The 24652-nt window shown below is 35.9% G+C and overlaps 1 protein-coding gene across 1 annotated transcript in view; it reads right to left on the reverse strand.

Moving 5' to 3' along the window:
* TTC29 (tetratricopeptide repeat domain 29) overlaps positions 1–24652 on the reverse strand; it is a 205896-nt gene that overhangs the window by 46825 nt on the left and 134419 nt on the right. The window lies entirely within an intron of this gene.

The following is a 24652-nucleotide window of genomic DNA, read 5'->3' on the forward strand; positions in this document are numbered from 1 at the left end:
TTTGTTTTTATCATGTTCAAACATAGGTTCATTTGCTCTATTTCATCACTTGTGCTTGGCATTCTATCTACCGATGATCAAAATATAATAAAGGGATCACTGCCAGACTTAGACTCTTAACAATGCTGAGTAAAGCAACGCTTGCAGACATGGTGCCGAGGCACAGAAATGTACTAAATAAATTCAGTTCAAACAGGACGCTCATGTCCTGAGGTATCACTAATGCCAGTGTTTTTTCTTATTGTCTGCTAAAAGTGACAGCAACTGTAAAGAGGTTTTATTTTTTTTATTTTTGCTTTCCTTTTATTTTCCCCACGAAGATCATCACTTTCCAGTTTACCGATTTCATTTTTTGTGGGCAAGATTGTTAACTTTAAGTTTAGCCATAAGCAGTATTTACATATTTTCATATGGAATACCAAAAAAAATCTTCACTAATTTTGCAAGTCAGACATGAATGTACTATCTCATCATCGTGTAGATTTAAAAAATGCAATTAGAAGTTTGGAAGAATTTTAGGGCTGATTTGAACATTGTTGATCTTGGATATCCTACAGGAAGGTACATGTAGATACATTTTAAAATGTATTTGTCTGCTGATTTTAAAATCTATAATACTACATCCTCAATATAACAAGGAAGGTGTATGTATGTATTAAAACCAACTCACATGAAAGAGGTGACAATTTTCATAGGAAATAATTCCTTATATAGTTAAATTGCAATGTAAAGGCCAAGTTATTTCTTTAAAAGAAACATCACAAACTAACATTTAAACAAAATGCATTTAAACTGCCAGATTTTAATTTCTAAAGAAAAAAAAATGGGCCATGTTTGAAACTAAAACTCTAATTTAAAAAAGTTGAGCGCAGATGAATCAAACAACATTGCCTGTGTAAATTTATGATTACACGAATGGTATGCCTTTACTCCATATACAGAGAATCAAAATGTATCCCATTTGTTTACAATAAAAAAAAGAAAACAATGTATATCAAAAATTTAAAAAAAGCTGTTTTCGTAACTCATAAGATCAAAGATAAACCTATGAAAATTTACCTAATAAAATGTAATTTTAGTGGTCATTTCAAAAATATGCGTACTATGTTTTTACATGAAAAAAATGATACTGCTTTGTTTCAAAATATTGCTGGCTTGTCTTATTACCTTTTTTTATCTTCCTCCTTACTGCAACATAGGTTTTTTTTTAATTTAGTCATGCATTAAGCTTTTATAAAATATCCTAGGGATACAACAGGACAGAAAAATAGAATAAACAGATTTTTAGTGGAATAAAAAAATTAATTGATAGTTTAATAAAATATTTATATTATTTAATAAAATTAACATTTTATTAAGGAAAAAAATTGAGAGGATTTTACGTAATTTCTTTCTGAAACATTTTCTGTATATTAAGTACATGATCCTTCAGTGACAACAAGGTAGCCCTTGGTCCTCCTTAAGCACTTACACTTCCAGTTGTCTTGGTATGTCACATGGCCTTGAACCAAGTACATTTTAGACAAACCACCTTCAAAAGATGGGCAGATCTTGGCATTTGCCCAGATTTACCATTTTAAATGATGATGATACTCCATGACTTGTTCTGGGAGTGAAAATTCAAAGGATATAAATCAACTGTCAATAACATCGAGTGAAATGTTTTTAAAGCGTTCACTCTCTAGCAGGGACTGCTGCTCAGAATATATGGCCTTTGTCACACACAGATGCAAGGCGCTGCCTTCTCAAGGAGAGCAGAGGAGTGAGGGTGAGGTGGGGTTCCAGAGATGGAGTAAATAGAAGGAGCGAGGAGGTCTCGAGTCAAACTATGATTTACTTAAACTCACAGGGTCTTCACACAGCTGTGCTCAGCTATATGCTAGGTGGAAAGCAAACACGTCTGCTGTATGAATGGCCACACGTTCATAGGGATATTTGTATTTGAAAACCTAATATTTATTAGCCTAATTACCAAACCTCAGAGGAACAAGGTATATGTAAGTAAGTAATTCTGCTTTGGAAATGCTTTGGATCAGGAGCTATTGTGTATAAGTCTAGTCATGGGGTTGGCATCTACCAGAATGAATTTCTCCTCTATTTAATACTATTTTCAAAGACAACTGTCTTTCTCTTTTTCTCCCTCTCTCCTTTCCTTCTTCCTTTCTTCCTCCTTTTTTGTAGTATTGGGGATTGAATTCAGGGCCACTCACATGCAAGGGAAGCACTCTATCACTGAACAACACCCCAGACCCTTCTATTTTTTAATTTTGAAATAGGATCTTGCTAAGTTACCAATATTGGGCTCTAACTTGCAATCCTCCTATCTCAGCCTCCCCTGGTGCTGGAATTATAGGTGTGTGCCAGTTTACTGAGCTTCTTTCTCTACTTCTACTCTACTAGGTACTCTCAAATACAAACTGTACAATTCTTCCAACATTCTTATGACATTAATGACAGGGCTCTTGAGGATAGCTTCATTGTCTATTAGGGGACAGGTAGGACTAAATATTTCTAAATATATATATATAATATATTATATAAAATATATTTTATATATATATATATTTACCTCACATAGACTACCTGATAGAAAAATTAAACAAGAAAATGGAACTAATATTTTTTTAAAAGCAGGTTTATGATAAAACCATGAGCCACATGGTTATAGCTAAATTCCATTGCAGTGATTTTTTAAAACTGGGCTAAGTGACCTCAAGTATAGATAAGCTTCAGCACTAGGTTTTAAGGGATCTTCGGCAGAGTACAAAAATCATAAAGTTTAATAAATTGTAAATAACTTCTTTTAGTCTACTTATAACCCAAAACAAAAACAAACAAACAAACAAACAAACAAAAAATAACCTCTAGTTAGATTAGAAGGGATTGTCATAAGGATTGGGAATTGGGAGGAAGTGGTTAGGTAGGGTAAGTTGGAGTTAATAGAGCCATTCAAAAAGCAACTTAAAGAAAAGACCACTGATGAATCCCAACCAGAATTCCTTTAGAGTCATTCACTAAATCATGCTGTAAATAAAAGTTAGTCCATTGTTGAGCCATTGCCTTATCATTTTAGTGCAGAGATCACTAGTTAATCTTACATGATCTCCAGAATCAGAGAGCCCTGCTTTTAGTCCTTTTCTACCACTCTCTGGTTGGGTCTCTGGCAAAAAGTGACCTAACTTCTACAAGCCTTCACTTTCTTGATCATAAATGGAGGTCCCCATCTCCTCCCTGCTCTTGGTGCCGTTCTGATACCTGCCCTGGGGTTCCTCGTTGTTCTGTTCTAATTGCCAATGCCTTAGATCTTTTCCCACCTTTCTCCCCCAAATGAAAATGTATCGATTTGTCCCCTTGCTTCAGGGTCTTGATCATGCATCTGACAACTAATGATTCCCTCGCCACATAACAAAATGCCTTAATTTAGTGGAAGCAGACGTTCCTTCTTAATGATAACATATTTGTAAAAAGCTTCCTAGTTTACTGTGGATGCATGTGCATAATCTTTGTTCATCCAAATGGCATATTTGACGGAGGGTATTATTGACATTTAGTGGATAAGGGAATATAGGAAATCAAGTGTTTATCTAGATCACTCACACTATGTCCAGTATTCGTTTCACTTCAGAGTTCATCAATAAAGTGCTCAGGAGGTATTAAGAAATACAGGTATTCCAGATGGGAAGGATGTCTGTAATGGTAGCAAAACAGGTCCTGCCTGGCACTTACAAGTATGTGTGGTAAGGCAATCTGTTTTTCCTTCCTGGGCCTCAGTTTCTTCACCTTTAAAATGGAAGGGTTGGATAAGGTGACTCTTTAGGTCCACTTTTTAGTTTTAAGTCATTTTGGTTTTATAAACATAAATATCATTCTTGTGATTTTTATGCCAATTTTCATTTTCCTTTCAGTTCATGTCAAGAACATGACATGACAGGGAATGTAGTTGTCAGCAAGTAGAGTAGCATTTCAAACCGTGTCATGATATGTAATGTTTTTAAGAAGAAAAAGAGAAAATACAGAACACTGAATTTGAAGTTTCAAGTAGGGGAGCATAATTACCAACATCTGTGCACCAAGCAACAACTTCTGTGGGCTTGTCCCTGTGGACAGAAGTGCTTGGTTTTAGGAGGGACATATATGGAGTGTGGGAGGGGGTGGACAGGACACAGTTTAGCCATTCCCATCAGCTAAATTAACTCCAGCCATCCGTAGAAGTGAAAATAAGACCATCAACATACTTATGGATTAAATTGTAAAGTCAGATACAAAACAGCATTAAGCCATGCAGCCAGTCCTGATGTTGCCCAAGTTAAATATGATCCTCTATTTATTATTATAAACTGTCCAAGAAAATCTCACCTAGTTTTATATGACAGACTAAAAGCAAAATTAAAGAAAAGATGACATTTGGAGGTTTTCTTTCCCCTGCTATTAACACAACGAGGCTGGCTGAGCTATGAAACTGTGATGGAAATATTAGAGCTGGTGTGTCTGAAAAAAAAAATGCAGTGATCATTTCACTCTTCCTGTCTTTTAATGCTCCAGGGTTTTGGAGACGAATAGGAGCAATAAGTTCACTTTGCAGAATTAATGCAGTAATTCTTTATCATAAGAGCAGAGCATTACCTCAATCTGATTTTGCTACAAAATGGTTCAAAGTCTATTTTTAATGATGGCCCTAATTTGTTAACACCTTTTAAATTATTAATCCCCTTTATATTCAAGTAGTTATTGCATGTCATAACAATGTATCTATGCAGGGAAATTTAATAGTATTTTCTAGATGTCAAGAAAAGGCTTGTTCTGCAAAATGCTATTAAAACTGATAATGAGCTAAATATTTGCCATAGCAAACATCGAAATTACTATATCAATCAGCGTTGGGCTCTCTTATTCAATAAACAGAAATTAACCTATTAACTATGCCTAACTTTCAAAAACAAAACGATTGCTTTCAAGCATTTCTTCCCATTTCCAATCTTTCTTCTCTTAAAACTACATCTTGCCCTGTAATCTCAGAGTCTTGAATAAAATCCTGAATGTCCATATTTGTGGCTAATATTCAGAAGCTACACAAGACATAAAATCATGAATGCTTGGCTCCAGTGACTGCAGATATTTTTGACTTTACTTTTAAATAGGCATTGACTGATAAGCAATAAAAGCAAAAATCAAATAGTCAAGCTTTTAAATTATAGTTTAAAATATTTCCCTGACTTCAAAGATTTAGTAAAAAGCTTTCTCTTTTACTTCATCAATTAGGAGATTTGACTAAAGAACAGCTACAAAAAATACAAATGAGAGGTAGTATAAGGGTCTACCACTGGCTAATTACAGAGTTCAGATATTAAAACAAGGGATTTAGAGATAAAGAAATTTTTGTTACATACCCAGAAGAAAAATGTAGATGCAAAAGCACTTTACACATAATCAAAAAACAACAGTCAGTCTTAATTTCTCCTGCAGCTTAAGCAACTGAACAAACGTGCTGGCCATCTTCACATAGTGGGTATGCCTGGGATTCAATTACCATTTGAGTTCACTCTGGGCTGACTATCAGTTCTGCACAAATGTGACCTGAAATTGGGTTTAGACCTGACACTTTTCTGTTAAGGAGCTTGTACATCTTTAGTTGCTTTCATGATTTCTAAATTTCTGGGGTTGGGGGGGGAGGGAAAGACACTGCACACTCCAGCCTGTTTAAAGCAAGGTCGATGTTAATGTTCAAGTGATGAGCTTAGAAATGATACATGTAGCTAAGTACAATAAAAATAGTGTTTTATGATCATGCTTTAAACTCCCTAAAGCTTTTTTTTTTTTTTTTTTTTTTTTTTTGCCTAGTTGTTATAGCTCCCTGGAAGCTGTGTATAGTGGATCTACCTTCATTGAAGAGTTAAAAGGCAGACTTTGCACAGTTGCTGATTGGCTCAAGCTATCGTGGGAAAAGAACATAGAATGTGCTTTCAGGTTTATAATTCCAATGATTCTCAGCCTTAGTTGCTTCTTGGGCTCAGTTGGGAAACTTTACAAAAATACCATTGCCTTAATGTTATCCAGTTTATGTCCATTTAAATTCAAATCTCTGGTACAAGATTTCTGCATTAGCTTTTTAAAATTGATACATAAAACTTTAATATTTATGGGCTAGTATGTTTTGATACATGTATACATTGTTTAATGATCAGATCAGGGTAACCACATCTATCTTTTCCACCAGTTATTATTTCGAAAGCCTTTCTTTTAGCGTGTTTGAAATAAAGTACATGATTGTTATTAATAGACATCCCACTGCTTCCGTGGTTTTAGAGGATTCTAAAGTGTAGCCAGGGTTGGAAACCCTGGGGATCTTATTGAAACGAGACTGAGGTCCAGTGGATCTGGGAGGCCTGAGCTTGTGCATTTCTAAAAGGCTCCCAGGTAACGTCCACAGGGCCAGGCATAGACCACACTGTGAGTACCAAGAACATCCTTTTCCTTCACATTTGTTTTCTACTGCTACCTTGATGGGAAAGCCGAACACATCTTCATTTTTTAATCAGAGGCTCTTCCATATTTAAGAAATTAGAGGTGAATATTTCCTTGAGTTGGCCTGTAATTTCTTTGACTTAAATGAATTAAAAATTGCTTAACAGAAATACACTCAACTGAATCCTGATGTTCAGGGAGTCCCAAATTGAGCATAATCTCCTAAGAGATAATATTTCTCCAATTCAAAAATTTGTAGTCGGTGACCAAATAGGGCACAAATAGTGGTTCAAAGAATGGATTATATGATCAAATGAACCTGGATTCACATTACAGCTTAGTCACTCACCAGTAAAACCTTCAAATGTCTCTAAGCCTCAGTTTTCTAATTTACAAAATGGAAGCAACAGTAATATTTGTTCTGTTTAGTCAACAAATACATCCAAATCCTACTGGATGCCAGGCAACATTCAGAGGAGTAGCCAAGGTCCCCGCAGCTAAGCAACTTACCAATAACTAACTTACATATCTTTGTAGGAATAAAAGACACTGTGTGGAAATTGCTTAGCATCAGGCCTAACATGCAAGGGGTTTCAATAAGTGTTAGTCATTATTTTATATTAGCTCAAAAGTCTTACTTGTTATTATGTCCAATTAACAATACTGCTTTGATATGTTGATACCCTGATAAGGACAGGAATTAAATATACTAATCTTAATTTTGGATGCAGAACAGACCTTACAGGCACATTATGTGAATATACCCAGGAGCAGAGTTAAGCCTTCATTATTAAGAAATGTGTGGACTTCAGTTGTTGATTTTATGGTCAGTTTTTTGTCAAAGATTATCTGTTGTTCAGATGTTTCTAATAAAATTAACGGACATGTCTGTAAAAGTGGTCAGTAAATGCAAGATTTAAAAAAAAAGAAAAATTTCCTTGAACACAAAGTTATTGATAAAAGCTTTGCATCTCATTAGCTCATTTTTGGAAATTGCTCAATTAATATCTTCCTTTTAAGAAGACTTCCAAAGTTTTATATTTTTAAGAAAGATAGTTTTAAAGGGGTGCTGTTATGATTTGGATATGAAGTGTCCACTAAAATCTTCTGTGTTAATGCAGGAGGTGAAATAATTAGATTAGGAGAGCTGCAATAATCAGGGCATCCTAATTTGGATGAACTAACTGGGTGGAAACTATGGGCAGGTGGGCTGTAACTGGAATAAGCAAGTCTCTGAGAGCATGCCATTGGGAATTATATCTTGACCGCCCCCTCCCCCAGCTCCTTTCTTTCTTTCTGTTTCTCTCTCTCCCCACCTCCCTCTCTGCTTCCTGGCCACCATATCCAGAGCAGCTTTTCTCCACCATGCCCTTCCAACATGACGTTCTGCCTCCCCTGGGACCCAGAGCAATGGAATCAGCTGACCTTGGACTGAAACCCCTGAAACCATGAGTCCAAAATAAACTTCTCTTCTAAGTTGTTCTCTTCAGGTATTTTGGTCACAGTGATAAAAAGCAGACTAGACTAGGTATAGTTTAAAATATGAAATTTCTCTCAACAAATTTTAAATGTGGAGAGCATAAAAAAGGGTTTTACTAAAATTGTCTCTACAGATGACCAGATATAGGGATAATAAAGGACTGAAGTACAAATATGTCAACTATTCCCCTTTGTATCCATTTCAGAGCGATAGAACATAGAAATATGTTAATTCTACCATATATTGTGGAAAACCTATTTTAAACCAAGCTTTTGGTTTGCATTTCAGCACACTTTCCTGGATAAATGATTGGGGTGTAGTATACTACTGCCCTTCCTATCTTGTAACCCATCTCCTGGCCTCAAGGTTCCTCTGATAAGGTACTTCCGGGATCACAGGAAATGTGCTTCCTTCAATATGGAAGAGGAAATTAAGGCACAGAGCATTGTAATGCTCCTGCCACTCATCTGCCGGGGCCCACAGCCAGGCCCAGACACCCATTGGTTTTTTTTAATATACTATGCCTTTTTTTTTTTTTTTTTTTTTTCAATTAGGAAAGAGGAATCTATACACATCCTTATTTATGTGTCCTAAATAATTCTTTTTTAACAGAGAAGTTTTAAGATGAGAAAAGAGGTCTGTGTTTTAATAACTAGGATGGAATTTTAGAAGCATGGAAGAAATTTCTGCATACTCTCCCCATTTCCTTCATATTCCTCTTCACTAGGCTGTGTGCTATTCATTTACCTGTACTTCGCTGGTCTTGTCTTCTCCAGCTGCAGTTTACTAAGCCTCTAAGTTTTCTTTTGTCATAGTAAATTCCTAGGACTGTAACTCCAGTGGATGGTGCCTTTGAAATTTCATGCCAAGCTTAGCATGGCCAAAACTGCATCAAGATGTATAATAGACTGTGTGTGTGTGTGTGTGGGGGGGGGGTTTCTGCACTTGAGAGGAGATCCTGAATTATCATATCAATGGAAGATCCAATAGGACTCTTGCACACCAACTGATTGTGGGATGTGAGAAAAGAGAGAGGTGAAGACTTCAAGGATTTTGCCTTCGGAAACCAGAATAGATTTGCATTTAACTACGAGAAAATCACTTGAGGAGCAAGTCTAGGATGTGGGCTGGTTGAAAATTTGGAATTCACATTCTTTCCAGATGGTTAGAAAATATCTCAATAGAGCTGTGAAGTGTGCACTTGGCCATGCTCACATGGAGTTCAGGAAATCTTAGTAGATACATGATTTTCTGTGTCATCTATTTCTGTTCTTTATATCTTTTACTGTCATAAGGTAGATTACATTATTCCAACATATTTGTATATTTCATCCATTATTATATATATATATTGCTCTTGTTTGACATAAATATTTAAGGTTTTAAGTGTCCCTTTAAGAATTGCTTTATGTCTATTTTAGTAACTTGATATTTTAATGTTTCTGCAGCTATTCAGTTCTAAAAATTTCTCACTTCACTCGTTTTTTTTTTTGTTTGTTTGTTTGTTTGTTTTCCAAAGAGCCTATTTAGTTGTCTTTACAAAACTTTCAAATGCAGTTTGTTTATATTATTTTGTTAATTGCATTGTGCAACCCCAATTATTGCATGTTAGGCATTTTTACTGTTTTCTACTTGTCAATATTATCTTTCTCTTTATCCATGAACATTTTCTATTCTTGAATATTCTTTAGATCTAGGTGTTTTAGTCTATCAGCTTTCCATTTAGTGGGATCTCATCTGATGCTTGGCCCTTTCATGGAGATTTTTATTTATTTTATCTTTTTCATTGTTTATCATATTAATTTCTCTTTTGCATGTACTCTTAAACCCCTTTTACCTTTTGAGTCCTAACTTGAGTACTAAGCCCAACCCTAGTTAAGTCTGATTACCTTCATACTCAGTATTCAAAGAGTAGCTTACATTGGCTTAAGAAAAGTTACACCAGGCAGACAGGTCTTTAATTCATGAACACTTCAGTGGCCCATTAGCTTTACCTTTGAATAGTTATCCATTGATCTAGTCCATCTACTCCTATCATTTCACATCTTCTGCTATAGTTTGGATCTTAAATGTTGCCTAAGGTCCCATGTATTGAAAGCTTATCCTTCAGAGTGGCACTACTGGAAGTTGTAGAACATTTAAGAGATAGAACCTAGTGGAAGATCTTTAGGTAATTGGGGGCATACCCTTTAAGAGGAGAGCAGGATCCCAGACCCTTCCTCTTCCGCTCTTTTTGCACCACCATGTGCACCTGCCATGATGTGCCATCCTCAAACAGAGACTCAAAAAGAATAAGTCTTCCTGATCACTGACTGGAACTTCCAAAACAATCTTTTTCTCTTAATAAGTTCATACCTCAGGTATTTTATATAGTAATGGAAAACTGACTTACATACAATCTGACCTATAGATAATGATGTTTCTTATTTCACTGTGAAAACTAGAATAATTAAAAAAAAAAAAACTCTGATAAATTTCCTAATTCACATCGTGCTTGCATTCTTGTTTGAATAGAGATGTGTCCACAATGCCATCTAAAGTGAACCCTGCTGTTTTTTTTTCGTAGAGCCTATTTCCTTTTACCTAAACAGGAATTTGCTCTAACAATTCTCTCTCTTTCACTATAATTTCTTACCTCTGTATTGGGTTATTCCCATATCACCTGCCAAACTGACTCCTTTGTTATTTATTAAACATACAAGGCATGTTATATTTTAGGCCTCTAAGTATTTTTCTAACTTTTTACCAGTTTAGCCATGCATTTCACAAGACTCTTAGAGGTAACGTTTTTCAGGGTATGTAGTTACCCATGCTCTCTTTGCCTTCCACTATTGGCATGTCCTCTAGTACACAACGTTTACTAATAGATTGCCTAGTTTTCAAATCTGGGGGCCATTTTTCTCTCTTATTTTCATTCTTTTCCTTTTATTCTTTTCTTTTTATTCTCTCAAGCTTATTTCATGAAGCACATTGCTTCAAATGCTATCCACAAAGCTGCAAATTTGAATCTGCAGCCCAGTCTTTCCCTCTGAGCTCTAGACCTACATACCACACTACTGCTTGAAATGTTTAGTTGGGAATCTGATAAGCATTTAAATATATGAAGTATAATATGTCCAAAATAGACCTTGGATTTTTTCCCATCCATTATGTTTCTTTCCAGGAAGAATCATCTTCATTCAATTGGAAAATCTAGGAACCATCCTTCATTTCTCCCTCTTCTTTTTTTTTTTTTTCCTTCAGTGATGGGAACTGAACCCAGGCCTCGTACTTGCTAGGCAAGCATTCTACCACTGAGCTCCATCCCTAACCCTTTATTTCTCTCTTTCTCTCTCTTTTTTTATTCTTAAGTGCAATCCATCAATTAGTATTTTTACTTCTATTAAGAAATATGTCTCAAGTCTGTCTGCTTCTCTTTATCAACACATCTGTGCCACCACCCTGATTACAGCCCAATTTTCAGAAAGACCATTTCAGTATGTCATTTACCCTTTATATTCAATCTTATTTTGGTAGAAATTAAGTTGAAAATCATTTCCACTTTGCTTTCTGTATTCTGCATGCTTAAAATTGGATAAATTTTCCCTTGTAGATACATCAAACATCAACTTTGAGATTGGGGATGTGGCTCAGTGGTCCAGTGCCTGCCTAGCAAGCAGGTTTGATCCCCAACAAAAGCAACAGGAGAAGAAAAACAAAGAGCAAATTCCATACCCATGTTTAGGCACTGTCACATCCATGTTTGTGTCTGTACGTGTGTAAAGAGAGAGAAATACACCATATATTGAGTTAGTTTGTAGAAAAGATGGACAACTTTGTAAACAAGCAGTTTTGAAATGCTGTTGTTGGATTTATCAGCTGGGCAGCCATGACTTTGAACAATAAGAGGGAGAAACTGGAACCTTCAGCATACTTGGTCCTGATGTAATCTGCTTAGAATTCATTAAAAATAACATAAAAGAATAAAATAAATGTGACATACCAGAATCATTGGGGGAGGACTTTTCAATAAAGTTTTACAGGTATCAGTTATTGCCAACCTCAGTGAATAGGCCCTGGTTATGATTTGTAGCATTTACTTTATAGTGTGATTCTTCCAATTAATTTCCAAACTTTACCAAACATTTCTGATTTCCCCAATGTCTAAGTATAGCAGGAGAGCATAAAACAAGCAGGGGCAGTGCATCGTTTCAGGAACTTACGATAGCTTAAAGAAAGCTTTGAAATAATATTGTAAGTTGAATTCAAGCAAGATATGTTGCACAGTCTTAAACTAGATCCACTGGTAAAAATATTTGAGATCTATCAGTAATTTTAATATTTACCAATTAATTAATTAAATATTCTAAATAGAAGAAGTCAACGACATGATTCTGCATTTTAACCTCTGTCATTGTTGGCTATTTCAGTCCCAGGGTCTGAAGCAGGTTTGGATTAGATCAGATCCTCTCTGTATGCTGAGTCTGGCCATCACACAATCAATTCCACAGTCACTGGATCTCAGCTATGGGGGAAACTGCCAACGGCTCATTTTACTTCCTTTACATTGGGTCTGAATCTCCACGTTGTGGAAGACTAACCTGGAAGTCAGTCAGAATAAGGTTGAATTTATAGGTTTTCGACTATCTGCTATTTCCACTGCTTTTAGGGCCTCTTATAGCCAGATGGCTGAAGCTTGAAAGTGAATCTTAAATTCAACACTACATTCAAATAATCCTTTTACCTGATAAGATGTTATATTTCACCCCCACCCCAGCTTAGTAATGACATTTATACCTGCTTGGTATTCTAGACCTGTAGAGCTGTTCAAAATTGGAATATTTTACAATTCAAAGGTGTTACATATATATTTTTATCTTTCTTTGAAATGTCAAGGATAGTAAACACAATTCTAACAAAAAATTTTAGCTTTAAGAGAAGGCAAAGAATGTTTAAGTGTGTATCAATTTTCAGCATGGGAGATAAAAAGAAATAGTGTTCAAAACAGATAGTTATCCACTTCCTTCTACAAGACTCCCATTTGAAATGAATGTGACATTATGCTTTGTAGCAGAACTTAAAAATATTTTAATTAAACAACTGTGAAAGGATATTTCAGAGTTGTAAAATTTCCAGAATTCACATATTCTTCCAAATCTGCTCCCCGCAAACTGAAATTAGGGAAATACTTCCTTCGAAGTGCTTTCTGGGAAATGTGTTGGTGGAGACCACAATGTTCCAGTCATTTTGGTAGGACACAGGGTTGTGTAACTTAAGGGATATAGCATGATCACATGAATGAACCTTTCTAAATTTGGGATGTGTGTGTAGATGTCATAAGAAATTTCATTTTCTGCATTGTAAATGTTCTCATTGTTTAAAACAATTATTGTTTAATAAACATGAAAATAAAAATAGGTACATTCCATTTCACTATCTCTTGTTGCCAGCATTCTCTAGCTCTATTCCAGGGATCATGAGTGCCTTTTGGGAAAATGAGATAAGACATTCAGGCATGTACATGGTGGAGTTTCTTCTCTCTGATTAAGGGAGCTTGGGCTCTCATAGTTCTGAATTTGCCTTCTCTAGTTCATCTATTACATTGCCGAACAAATATTTATTGGAATATATATATATATATATATATAAAGTGTTGCCACACCAAGTTTTCTCCCCCCACAATTAACTGCTTCAATAGTCCATGTATTAGTTCACATTCTGTTGCTACAACAAAATACCTGAGACTTTATAAAAAAAGAGAGGTTTCTTTAGCTCATAGTTTTGGAGGTTGAAAGTTCAAGATGGGAGAATGCACATTGTTTCAGCCTCTAGAGGCCAGTTCCCAGGAGCTGATGGCATCATGGTGGGACAACTTGTGAGAGATAAAGATCACATGGTAGGACAGAAAACCAAGAGAGGTTCAGGAGCCAGGTTTGCTCTTTTTATAATAACTCATTCTTGTGAGAACTAACTGGAGCTTAAGAGAACTACATTATTCTCTTCCAAGGGCATGCCCGCATGACTGAGTTATTTCCTACTAGTCCTTGCCTCTTAAAGGCTCCAGCATCTTTCAAAACCATTACATTGAGGGCATTTTGGGGACACAGTCAAACCACATCCAAACCATAGCAGTCCTGTAGACTTAAGACTAATTTGCTTATATAACAAATTAGAAAATGGATGATTAGAGAGTAAAGAATGGCTGGATTGTTATTAGAATCCACATCCCTGTGTCTCACGATAGATAGCTTCTCTTGATTTTTCCCCAGGGAAGTAGAACTTGCAGATTTGTACGAGACTCACAAACATCAAAATATCCTGACAATCATAGGCTTGAGGATTATAATAGCCACATAAACTTCATTTATTAATTAGATGTGCATGTGTGATGTATAGTACATGAGACAGGCAATGATTTATAGTGGAAAATAAAATGGTACCAGATATGCTTTGGGACAAAAAATATAACCTTCCTTTCTTGAAATAAGTGCATGTTCAGAAATATACCTGCTGATAGAGTGTTTATAACAAAAAACATGATACAAAGAAATCTATAACCATATATGAATAGAACAATTGCTAGATTGAATAATTCAGTATTATAGGTCTTGACCCCTTTCCCAATTAAAATATACATTCCATATAAATATTTAAATTGCGTCATGTTGAAATGAGTTAACTTTCATATTTATCTTCAGAAAATGGATTAAGGGAATAAAATTCTGTACAGAAGATTCCTTTCTTTTAAGGTTTCTGAAACTGAGATTCTGAAACCACAACAAAAATATGATCCAAACCCAATATCGCTAAACAAATGATGGTTGAAAACATATGTAATTTTATAGTATAAGATTAAAATCCTGAAATGCACATGACAAATGGTTAGACCATAAAGTTTCCTCAGCACAGTATAAAGTTAATGTAAGGACTGTGTTATGAAAGATTTACTCAATAAAAGTCAGCATTAAATAAAACCGACTCACTACATTTTGGGTTCAGTAGAACTTCATTATAAGCAAAGCTCACCAACGTGTTATTCCAATACCACATTATCTCAAGTTATTCACCTCTAGTATAGGACTACCAGAAAATGAAATTTTATTGCAGTAGTACTCTGAAATGCTTTCCCATTGGTGTCTTGAGAAAATCCACCTAGCTGTGCACAGGGAACACCTCTTTACAAGTCTTTTGTATGTATGCAGAGAGTCTTGAGAAAATTTAGTGGTAGAAGAACTTCAGCTAGACTAAGATTCTGATAGCTTAGATAAAATCTCAACTTTAGGTTTTCAGGGAACAAAAATGTGAAATGACAAACACAAGCAATCTCAAGGTCAATTTCTATTAGCAAACAAACAAACAAAAAGTCCCCAAACAATGCCAGCAATAAAACATGCTATTTAGCCTATCAGAACACGGAACCTGAATGACATCTTTTTCGGTGTAGCATCTGTATTTATGAGTCTCATGGTGCAACTCTCCATTACATAGCTCTCAATTTTTTTACCTCCACAAGTTGATTCCTGACATTGAGATTTTTTTAAAAACAAAGATCACACTTAATTCATAAAGAGGGCAACGAAAAATGAATTAATTGAAAAACAAAATGGGCAAAAGTTTTCTTTTTTTAAAAGTTGTTTTTAAGTTTTCCTTTTTTTCTTAGAGCATTACAGTTATACATAGTATTTGTGTTCATTTTGACAAAATCGTACTTGCATGGAATTTGATTCACCCAATTTCAGTCTCCATTACCCTCCTCACTGATTCACTCCTCCCTCCCTCTATTCTCCTTCTACCTTACTAATCTTCCTTTTGATCATTTATTTATTTGTTTTGGATTGGTACTTTCTACATATACAGAAAGGTGGGATACTCCCTGATATATATACATGCACACAGTGTGAGTTTGTTAAATTCATTCTCCCTTTTCTCCTTTTTCCCATCCCTCCTCTCTCCCTCTGGATCTCCTTCTTCTATGCCACTGTTCTTCCCTATATTCTTTATATCTGATCCTCCCTTCCTTCTTTCCTTTCTTTTGTTCTATCTTCTGCATATGAGAGAAAACATTTGACCCTTGATTTTCTGAGTCTGGCTTATTTTACTTAGCATGATATTCTCCATTTCCATTTATTTACCATCACAAGCTATATTTTCATTCTTCTTTATGGATGAGTACATAAAACTCCATTGCATATTTATACACACTTTCTTAATCCTTTCATCTACTGATGGGCATCTGGGCTGATTCTATAATTTGGTTATTGTGAATTGTGCTGCTATAAACATTGATGTGGCTATACCACCATAGCAAAGTATGCTGATTTTAGTTCTTTTGGATAAATACCATAGAGTGGAATAGCTGGGTCATGTGGTGGTTCCACTCCTGTTTGAGAAATCTTCATACTGTTTTCCAAAGTGGTTGTACTAATTTGCAATCCTATCAAAAATGTATTAGTATACCCTTTCCCCCCACATCCTTGCTAGCATTTATTATATGTATTATTGATAATTGCCATTGCAACTAGAGTGATATGAAATATCAATGTGGTTTTGATTTGCATTTCCAGTTGACAGAGATGTTAAACATTTTTTCATTTATTTGTTGGCCATTTGTGTTTTTTCTTTTGAGAAATGACTGTTTAGTTCTTTTGCCCATTTATTGATTGGGTTATTTGGTATTTTTTGAATTCTTTATATATTCCGGAATTAATTCCCTGTCAGAGGAGCAGCTGGCAAAAATATTCTCCCATTCTGCAGGCTCCTTCTTCATGCTGTTAATAATTTCTCTTATTGTGCAGAAACTTTTTAATTCGTTGGCATCCGACTTATTGATTCCTGATTTTATTTGTTGAGCTTTAGGGGTTTTGTTAAGGAAGTTGGTGCCTGCACCAATACAATGGAGTGTTGACCCTAAGTTTTCTTCTAGCAGTTGCAAAGTTTCTGGTCTAATTCCTAATCTGTGATCCACTTTGACTTGTGCAGGATGGGAGATAGAGATCTAGTTTCATTTTGTAACAAATGGATATCCAGTTTTCTCATTACCAGTTGTTAAAAAGGCTGTCTTTTCTCCAACATAAATTTTTGGCAACTTGGTCAAATATCAGATGGCCATAAGTATGTGGATTTGTCTCTGTGTCTTCCAGTCTATTTCTTTGGTCTTCATGTCTATTTTCTTGCCAACACCATGCTGTTTTTGCTACTATACCTCTGTAGTATAATTTGAGATCAGGTATTGTGATGCTGCCAGCATTGACCTTCTTGCTCAGTACTGCTTTAGCTATTCTGGATCTTTTATTTTTCCAAACGAATTTTAAGGCTATTTTTTCAAGTTCTATGAAGAATGTACATTGTAATTTAATATATATGGAAGACACTGAAACTTCTATTTCTTTATGTCACCTTTTTAAATTCCTTTTTCTTATCACCTTTTCTTTCATTGGACTCTTTCTTGACACCTTTGTGCAGAAAGTGATCACTTTCAAAGTAAGTCATTTAGCTAATTATTTTATAGAAATTAAATGTGCATCTATCATTCATCACTCATATGGAAAATATTGTTTAAAATAAATTGGTTGCTTGAAGTTCATTAAGTATCAAGAGAAGGGAAAAATAAGAAATATCCCTGGGCACGGTGATGCATGCCTGTAATCCCAGCAGCTCGGGAGGCTGAGTCAGGAGGAACATGAGTTCAAAGCCAGCCTCAGCAATGGTGAGGCACTAAGCAACTCAGTGAGACCCTGTTTCTAAATAAAATGCAAAAAAGGGCTGGGGATGTTGGGCTCAGTGGTTGAGTGACCCTAAGTTCAATTTCCAGTACCAAAAAAAAAAAAAAAGATAAATATCAAAATAAAATGAGTGTTTAATTACAAGTTACTTATGATATAAAATATTTATTATATGACTAGTTTTCTGACATTACTGTTGGAGAAACTTATAGAGAAGTTAATTTGGGAATGCTGCATTCAATGCAACAACTAGCTCACTGTTTTTGTTTAGTGAGAAACAAATGACAGTAATGAAATGTTTTTCTTGTGTCAATATAATCTACTAGTCTATGATATAAAGTGTTGCCTATTATGGTGTTTTGTTGTTAAAACAATATCCTATAACACCTACAGGGAAACATCTACAATAGTGGAAAAGGAGAAATCCAATTGATTTATTCTGTGGTTCTTATTGTGCTCTGGATGATTACTTAGAATCTAGGAAGTAGTGTCTGGCAGGCAAGGAATCATGTTTTATTTAAGTTAACCAAGTTTCTAATCACCAGAGGTAAATAAGTAGAGAGCAGAAAATAAACAGATAACCTGAAACACCTTATAAATCCAGACACCCATGTGGTTCAGTCTAAGTTCTTGCATAGATAAGGAAATGGTTCAGTGAGTAGTTGAAGGATAACTCACATTCTTTACTTGCATTTTTCAAAAATCATCATAATCCAACACACCACATCATAATCCATAACCATTTTTTTATTTATTTGAATTGAAAAAATTATGTGTATTTACGATGTACAAGGTGATGTTCTGATATGCACATGCACACACATTATGGAGTGGCTAAATCAAGCTAATTAGCATGCCCACAACGCAATCATTTTCTTCATATTCAAATTCTGTTGCCTTTCCCACACCTTCTCAACACTATACACAAGCCTCCTTTTTCTTTTCTCTTGTGCTCAGTATCTGAATTGCTGTTCTCCTTCACCTTCCTCTTCATTTTTTAATGCAGGAAGTCCTGGCCTCTGTGTCAATCAACTTAGCCCCTCTCTCCCAGCCAATGAAAATTCTTTCCTTTGAGGAGTAGAAGGAGGAAGGAACAGGAGCAAGAGTGGAGATGAAGGGTACAGGTGGGCACTTCTTGAGGCAGCGGAGAAACATGTCTTACTGTAAAATATAAACCCAAAGCATCTTCTGTGCCTTCACGCAAGCTCACTAGGATGTATTCCTAGGCTAGGGAGCCCTGTGAAACGGGCACTGGTAGAAGAATTAATGGCTTCAACAATTCATCATCTTCTTGGTATTTCTCAACAGAGGAAGGATGGAAAGCTCAGGTGAAGACAGACCACTGCCTATGGTTTCTACAGTGGGAAGAGTCAGCTTCTTATTTTTAATATCATAGGAACACCTCTGATATTTTGTCTTCAAAATTTTTACTAAACAGTATCATCTATTTTAGAAAATAGCTCAACAACAAATACTATCTTAATTTTTTCAAAATGAAAAGAAAGATGGGATCCACGGATTAATGAAAATTTAAGAGAGTAATTAACTTAGGGCTCTCCTTTCAAATGGTACTTATGACTGGTTGACTGGTGACCTGAGATTGATTTCTATGTCTAGCCTTCTTAAAGATCCATGGAAAGTAGATTCAACAAATAATTCAGTAGCTTGTTTAAGTTTTCTCAATTGACAAAAGAACTAAATCTCAGGTATATTACATACACATATAGACACACTATATGTTTTATATATATATGTATATATATATACATACACACATACTTTATATAGGTACTTTATATACAGTATACATATATAGTATACTTTACAATAAGGAGCCACTATATAATATATAATACAGTATATGCAATATCCCTTTATTTTTCCAACGTCCTTCAAAGAGGTAGGTGGTAAGCTTCTTAGGCAAATTAAATTTTCTGCAATAATACCCAAACTCAAAATTTAAAATTAGTAAAATTGCTGGAGGAAGCACAGTGAAATGGAAGAGGTAGCAGATGTGCTCTTTGACAATAAGCATTCAAGTCCTGACCCTGCCACCTCTTTTGTTTGGCTTTGGGCAGGTGCTGTAATCTGAATGTTTCTGCCATCCCCAAGTTCAAATGTTGGAATCCCAACCAGCAAGGTTAGGATTCAGAAGTGGAGTCTCTGGGAGCTGATCAGGTCACCTGGGTTCTACACTCATAAATGGTCTCATGAAAAAGACCCCAGAGAGCTCTTCACATCTTTCCCTGGGTAAAAACACAACATGAAGACACCATCTGCAAGGCAGAAAGTGGGTCCTTACCATGTGCAGTTTCTGCCTTGTCTCAGCAACCTCTGGAGCTGTGAGAAAAGCCCTTCTGTTCTTAATAAGCTGCCTGTTCATGGTCATAACAGCCTGACGGGACTAAGACAGTCATGCACCTCACCTTCTGTGAGCTTAAGTTTCTTCAGCTGTACAATTGAGGATAAACAGTTCTATAAAAGAAAATTTCTTAGCATTCTTTAACAGACTAAATTAATGTAATTCAAACTTTCCTAGGTGACTGAGAGTCATTGGCAGAAAAACTGATCCTGTGGTATGGTAGGAGGCCCTTGGGTTTGCAAGGTCCTTAGGTTCTGGTTTCAAAGGGCCCCAGACTGCTTGCCACCTGCTTGTAGGAACAGCATCACACATGAGCGTTTTGTGTGTTTGAAACTTCTTCTTATTTCCAGCCATTGTTTACTGATGTTGTCACTGTGTCAGTTTGCAACCTACTGCCTGATTTTTAAATACACTTATTGATGAATAAATATATAATTTACAATTTCCTAAACAACAGCAACAAAACAGTGTCTAGCTTGTTGAAGTCGCCAGAGTGTGACTAATGGGGAAAAGGGGTCTTTCTACATTCTAATCAACAAACGAGCTCAGAATGACTCGTGTGCTATAATTGCTGTCTGTTTTCTTTGGCTCCATCCTCTGAGGCAATGGAGGACAGCTGTTAAAATCTCCTTTCCTTAATGACACCTACTTGGACACAGTGACTGGGTTGTTAGAGAACCTTCTTTTCCCACAGCTTAAATAAATAATTTCAACCTTTACTCATGTTATATTTTCCAAGTGATTAAACTTTTTTTGTTATAATTCTATAAATTCCTTTCAGTGGTTTGACATGTCTCTTGAGCTGTCTGGTTTCAAAACCAAATTTGTTGTCTAACAATAAAAGGTTTGCCCTTTCTTTCTGTTAATTTATCTTCAAAGGATATTCACACTGGGTATTACTGCAATTTTACTAGTGGTTACACTGCAATAAGGGAGTTTAAATGTTTAACTAAAGGTCACTAAATTAGTAGTACTGAGGAAACTGTGTTCTTTTTATTAGTACAGAGTTATTAAAGAATACATATGTATATGCATATATGTTTGTGTGTTTGGTAGGTGTCTCACACACAGCTACACATACACATATGCTCCCAGTTGAAGTTGTGAATTTAGTTGGTTTCAGACATCAGAATAATTATTTTTGTGTGTGATATTAGGGATTTAACCCAGGGCACTCTACCTCTGAGCTATATCCCCAGCCCTTTTTTAAAAATTATATTTTGAGGTAGGGTCTCACTAAGTTGCTGAGGCTGTCCTCAAACTTGTGATTCTCCTGCCTCAGCCTCCCTAGTCACTGGGATTACAGGCTTGCACCACTGCACCCAGCCCCAGAAGAAATTTTTAAATAAATTAAAAGACTTGATATGGTCTTTTAAATTCTTGTTGATAAATAAAAGTGATGAGTGGGGTTGATTTTCAAAAGAAGGCCATGATCTTAAAGCAAGAAGTCTCTCCTTCCTCTCACTCCTGTACTCCATCTTTACAGGCCCCTTCTTACCTTGTGATGCATGAGTGGTTAGTGTCTTTCTATAAAAGTCTGGCACTGTTAGGCAATATTCTGGTCAATAACCATGTCTGTGTTCAGAATTTGTGCTTGAAAATAATGCAATCGAATCAACTTACGAAGTGTAATTCTTTCTACTCACGTTCATTAAGAGATCATTTGGATCTCACCTTACATTTTTCATGCACATGGATGAAATGATAGCACAATGCTCTACTCTTTTGACCAGCATCATTTCTCAAAATTTCTCACCGACTGAAGGCCCTACTTGGAAATCCTAAGGCAGTCTCTATAGCAATGTTCTATACAATGGATCTAAACCTCTGTTGCTGAAATCCTATTGGTCCCTCGACTATTTCCTAGTTATTCTTCAATAGATTAGAAGAACAATTTGCTTTCTTTTCTACTCCCTTTGTCAGCATCTGTCAGCATTTGATTAATATTGTGATCAGTGTCCCAGAAATAGGGCATAAGGATGTAAAGAAGTGACCAATTATCTGTTAGAAAATCTGTAGAAAATTTGGAAGCTGATATTTAGAAAAATCTAAGCTTAGAAAAAGCCAAGAAAAAAAAATCTAAGCTTTACAAAAGTTACACAACTGGAACAAACCTATCATTTGAGATATATACACTATTTTCATATAAATATCATTTAGGAATGAATCTGTTTCTGAGAGTCACCAAACTTACCCAGTGAGGATGGGAGATTGTTCTGAATAATATGGAGGTGATGATACATTGACAAATTCTCATTGTAGTAGGACAAATTTTCAGTATCTAGTAGTAGGATAAAGTTCCAATGGGTTGTTATAAATTTCCTAAACTTAAAATGCGACTAACAAAAAGTTCTGCTCAAACACACCCTAAAAAGGCAATACAAGATAATTGCACATTCACCTTCTAGACTTTCCATGTGTCATCTTAAAAATTGTGTGTGTGTGTGTGTGTGTGTGTGTGTGTGTGTGTGTAGGAGGTGAAAATAATGGTAGTGATAAGATATTTAAGCCAAATATTTGGGGGCAAAGATCTTATTGCCCCCAAAGTGGGGGAAATTGACTTATACTGTTGTTTGCTAGTATGGCTTAAATAAGTCTAGCATGCTTACGTTTTTCCCCTATGTTTGTTGATTTTTGACAGCTGTCAGTTGACAGATATGATTACTTTATCTAAGCATCACAAACACTGCATTAGTATCTTCGGAAAATAGACTGTGAAAGCTGGCGTTTCACTGTCCCAAGTCAATTACTGCATTCTTAAACTTGCAGTGTACTCATTTGTGGGCACCCAGGCAGCCGGTGGGTGGGTATTGATTGGGGTACAGAGCCATGTGGAGATGAGAAGTGTCTTCTGCTTAATGGGTTGGTATTAAGTAGGTGGGAATGGCTTCTAATTAGCCCATGATCGCTGCCTTTCCCTCCTTTCCCTCCTCCTGTCGGTTACCAGCTGCCAATCTGCCCCCATTTTTTTTTCTTTCTTTTTTTTTTTTTTTTTTTTTTTTTTTTTTTTTTTTTTGGAGTTCATTGCTCACTGCAGCGAAATCCTTTGTTTAAGAAAGAGGGCTCCCAGGGTCTCAGCTGCCTGGGTACAGCTTGCTGCCTACGATGAGTAGCAACTGTCAGTTTATTTTATCTCAACCTTTTCATCATGCGGCTGAGACTGATCGACTGAACCCACCTGAGAGACCTGAGGATTCCGTACCTACAAGTCATTAGCTGGGACTGCGCGGTCTTTGACCATAGCACAAGTCAACTGAGTGCTCCCTGAAACACAGTCCACTTTAACCCCATGTTACCCACCAACACCAAGGATTCTGTCCCCTTCCTGGTCTTGAAGCTGAGTTGATAGAGATGATTCCTTTGATGTCTCGTCACATGAGTCAGAGTATTTATTTGGCTTTGGCCAAGGGATGAGGACAAGCTTTGTCATGGTGATCTCACTAATGTAGGGATATTACTCCATCCAAATTCAAAGTGAATGTGAAATTAGAAGACGTTTTACAAAATGACTTTATGACATCAAGTATTAACCCCATTCTTCATGAACATCAAATGTGCCAGACTTGGAGCCTGATTTTGCAGGTATGTGATCTATAATATAACTTTTTTGTCTTGGTTTCCTGGGTTTGGTTTTAAAATAATTAGAGAAAATTTGCCTCACAGGTTAGTGATATTTTGAAAATGCTTTTTTAGAGAAACCATCTAACTTGTCGTGTCCAGGATGCATCTAAACAGAGTGACACAATGAGAAAATGTCACTACAGTGCAGCATAAGGTTCAGTAAAAATCGATGATGTGCAAAGCTCTGGAAAGATGCTGCTGCTGTTGATCACCTAGCACAGTGCAGCTGCCAGTGCACCGTATTTAGCCACAACTCAACACGGGCAGGTAGGCTTGCATGGGAAGTAAAATTTCATAAACCCTGGGCAGGGAAAGGAAAGCTATCGAATAAAGTCAATTAGTTTAAATAAATATGAAGTGACAAATATTGATAGAGGAAAAGAGTTCAAAAAACTTTTGACTTGATCAGAACATATCTAAAGAAAGCAAAAGGAATAAATGCAATGAGTAAAAGCACCCATTTGAAGTGCTTTCTGGTTTTTACTTTTGAATTTATAAATAATGTTCAGTAGTACCAGTACTGCTAAGAAATGTTATCTTTTTTTAAAAATAAAAACTACTTATAGAGGTGTTATTGAGATGTTAAGAGGGGTACTTATTTAATATTTTCAGCATGATGAGTTTGGAGAGAACGAATTGATACCTTAAGACCCACTAAATGAGCTTACATATATTGATGAAATAGCACATTTTCATGAGGAAAAGCTGATCTTGCATTATCACCTAAAATTTTGAAAAACTTAAAACACTTAAGAACAGTGCTCATGTACAAGAATCACCTGGTTAGTTTCTAAAAAAGCAGATTCACAAGGCTTATCACTAGAGACTCCAATTCATTAATTCCAAGGGGCCCTAGAATTTACATTTATAATACTCCCCAATATAACATGCAAGTGATCCTTGAATTGCACCTTGAAAAACTGCCTCAGGCTTATTGTGCGGTTTGATTTTCCACAGGGCATCTTAAAATACTTGTACATCATAGAAAATGTAACAGATTATCTCCAGTCACCAGTAAATATCTCC

The sequence above is a fragment of the Sciurus vulgaris genome (genome assembly GCF_902686455.1).
Source record: "Sciurus vulgaris genome assembly, chromosome: 9".
Taxonomy (NCBI): Eukaryota; Metazoa; Chordata; class Mammalia; order Rodentia; family Sciuridae; genus Sciurus; species Sciurus vulgaris.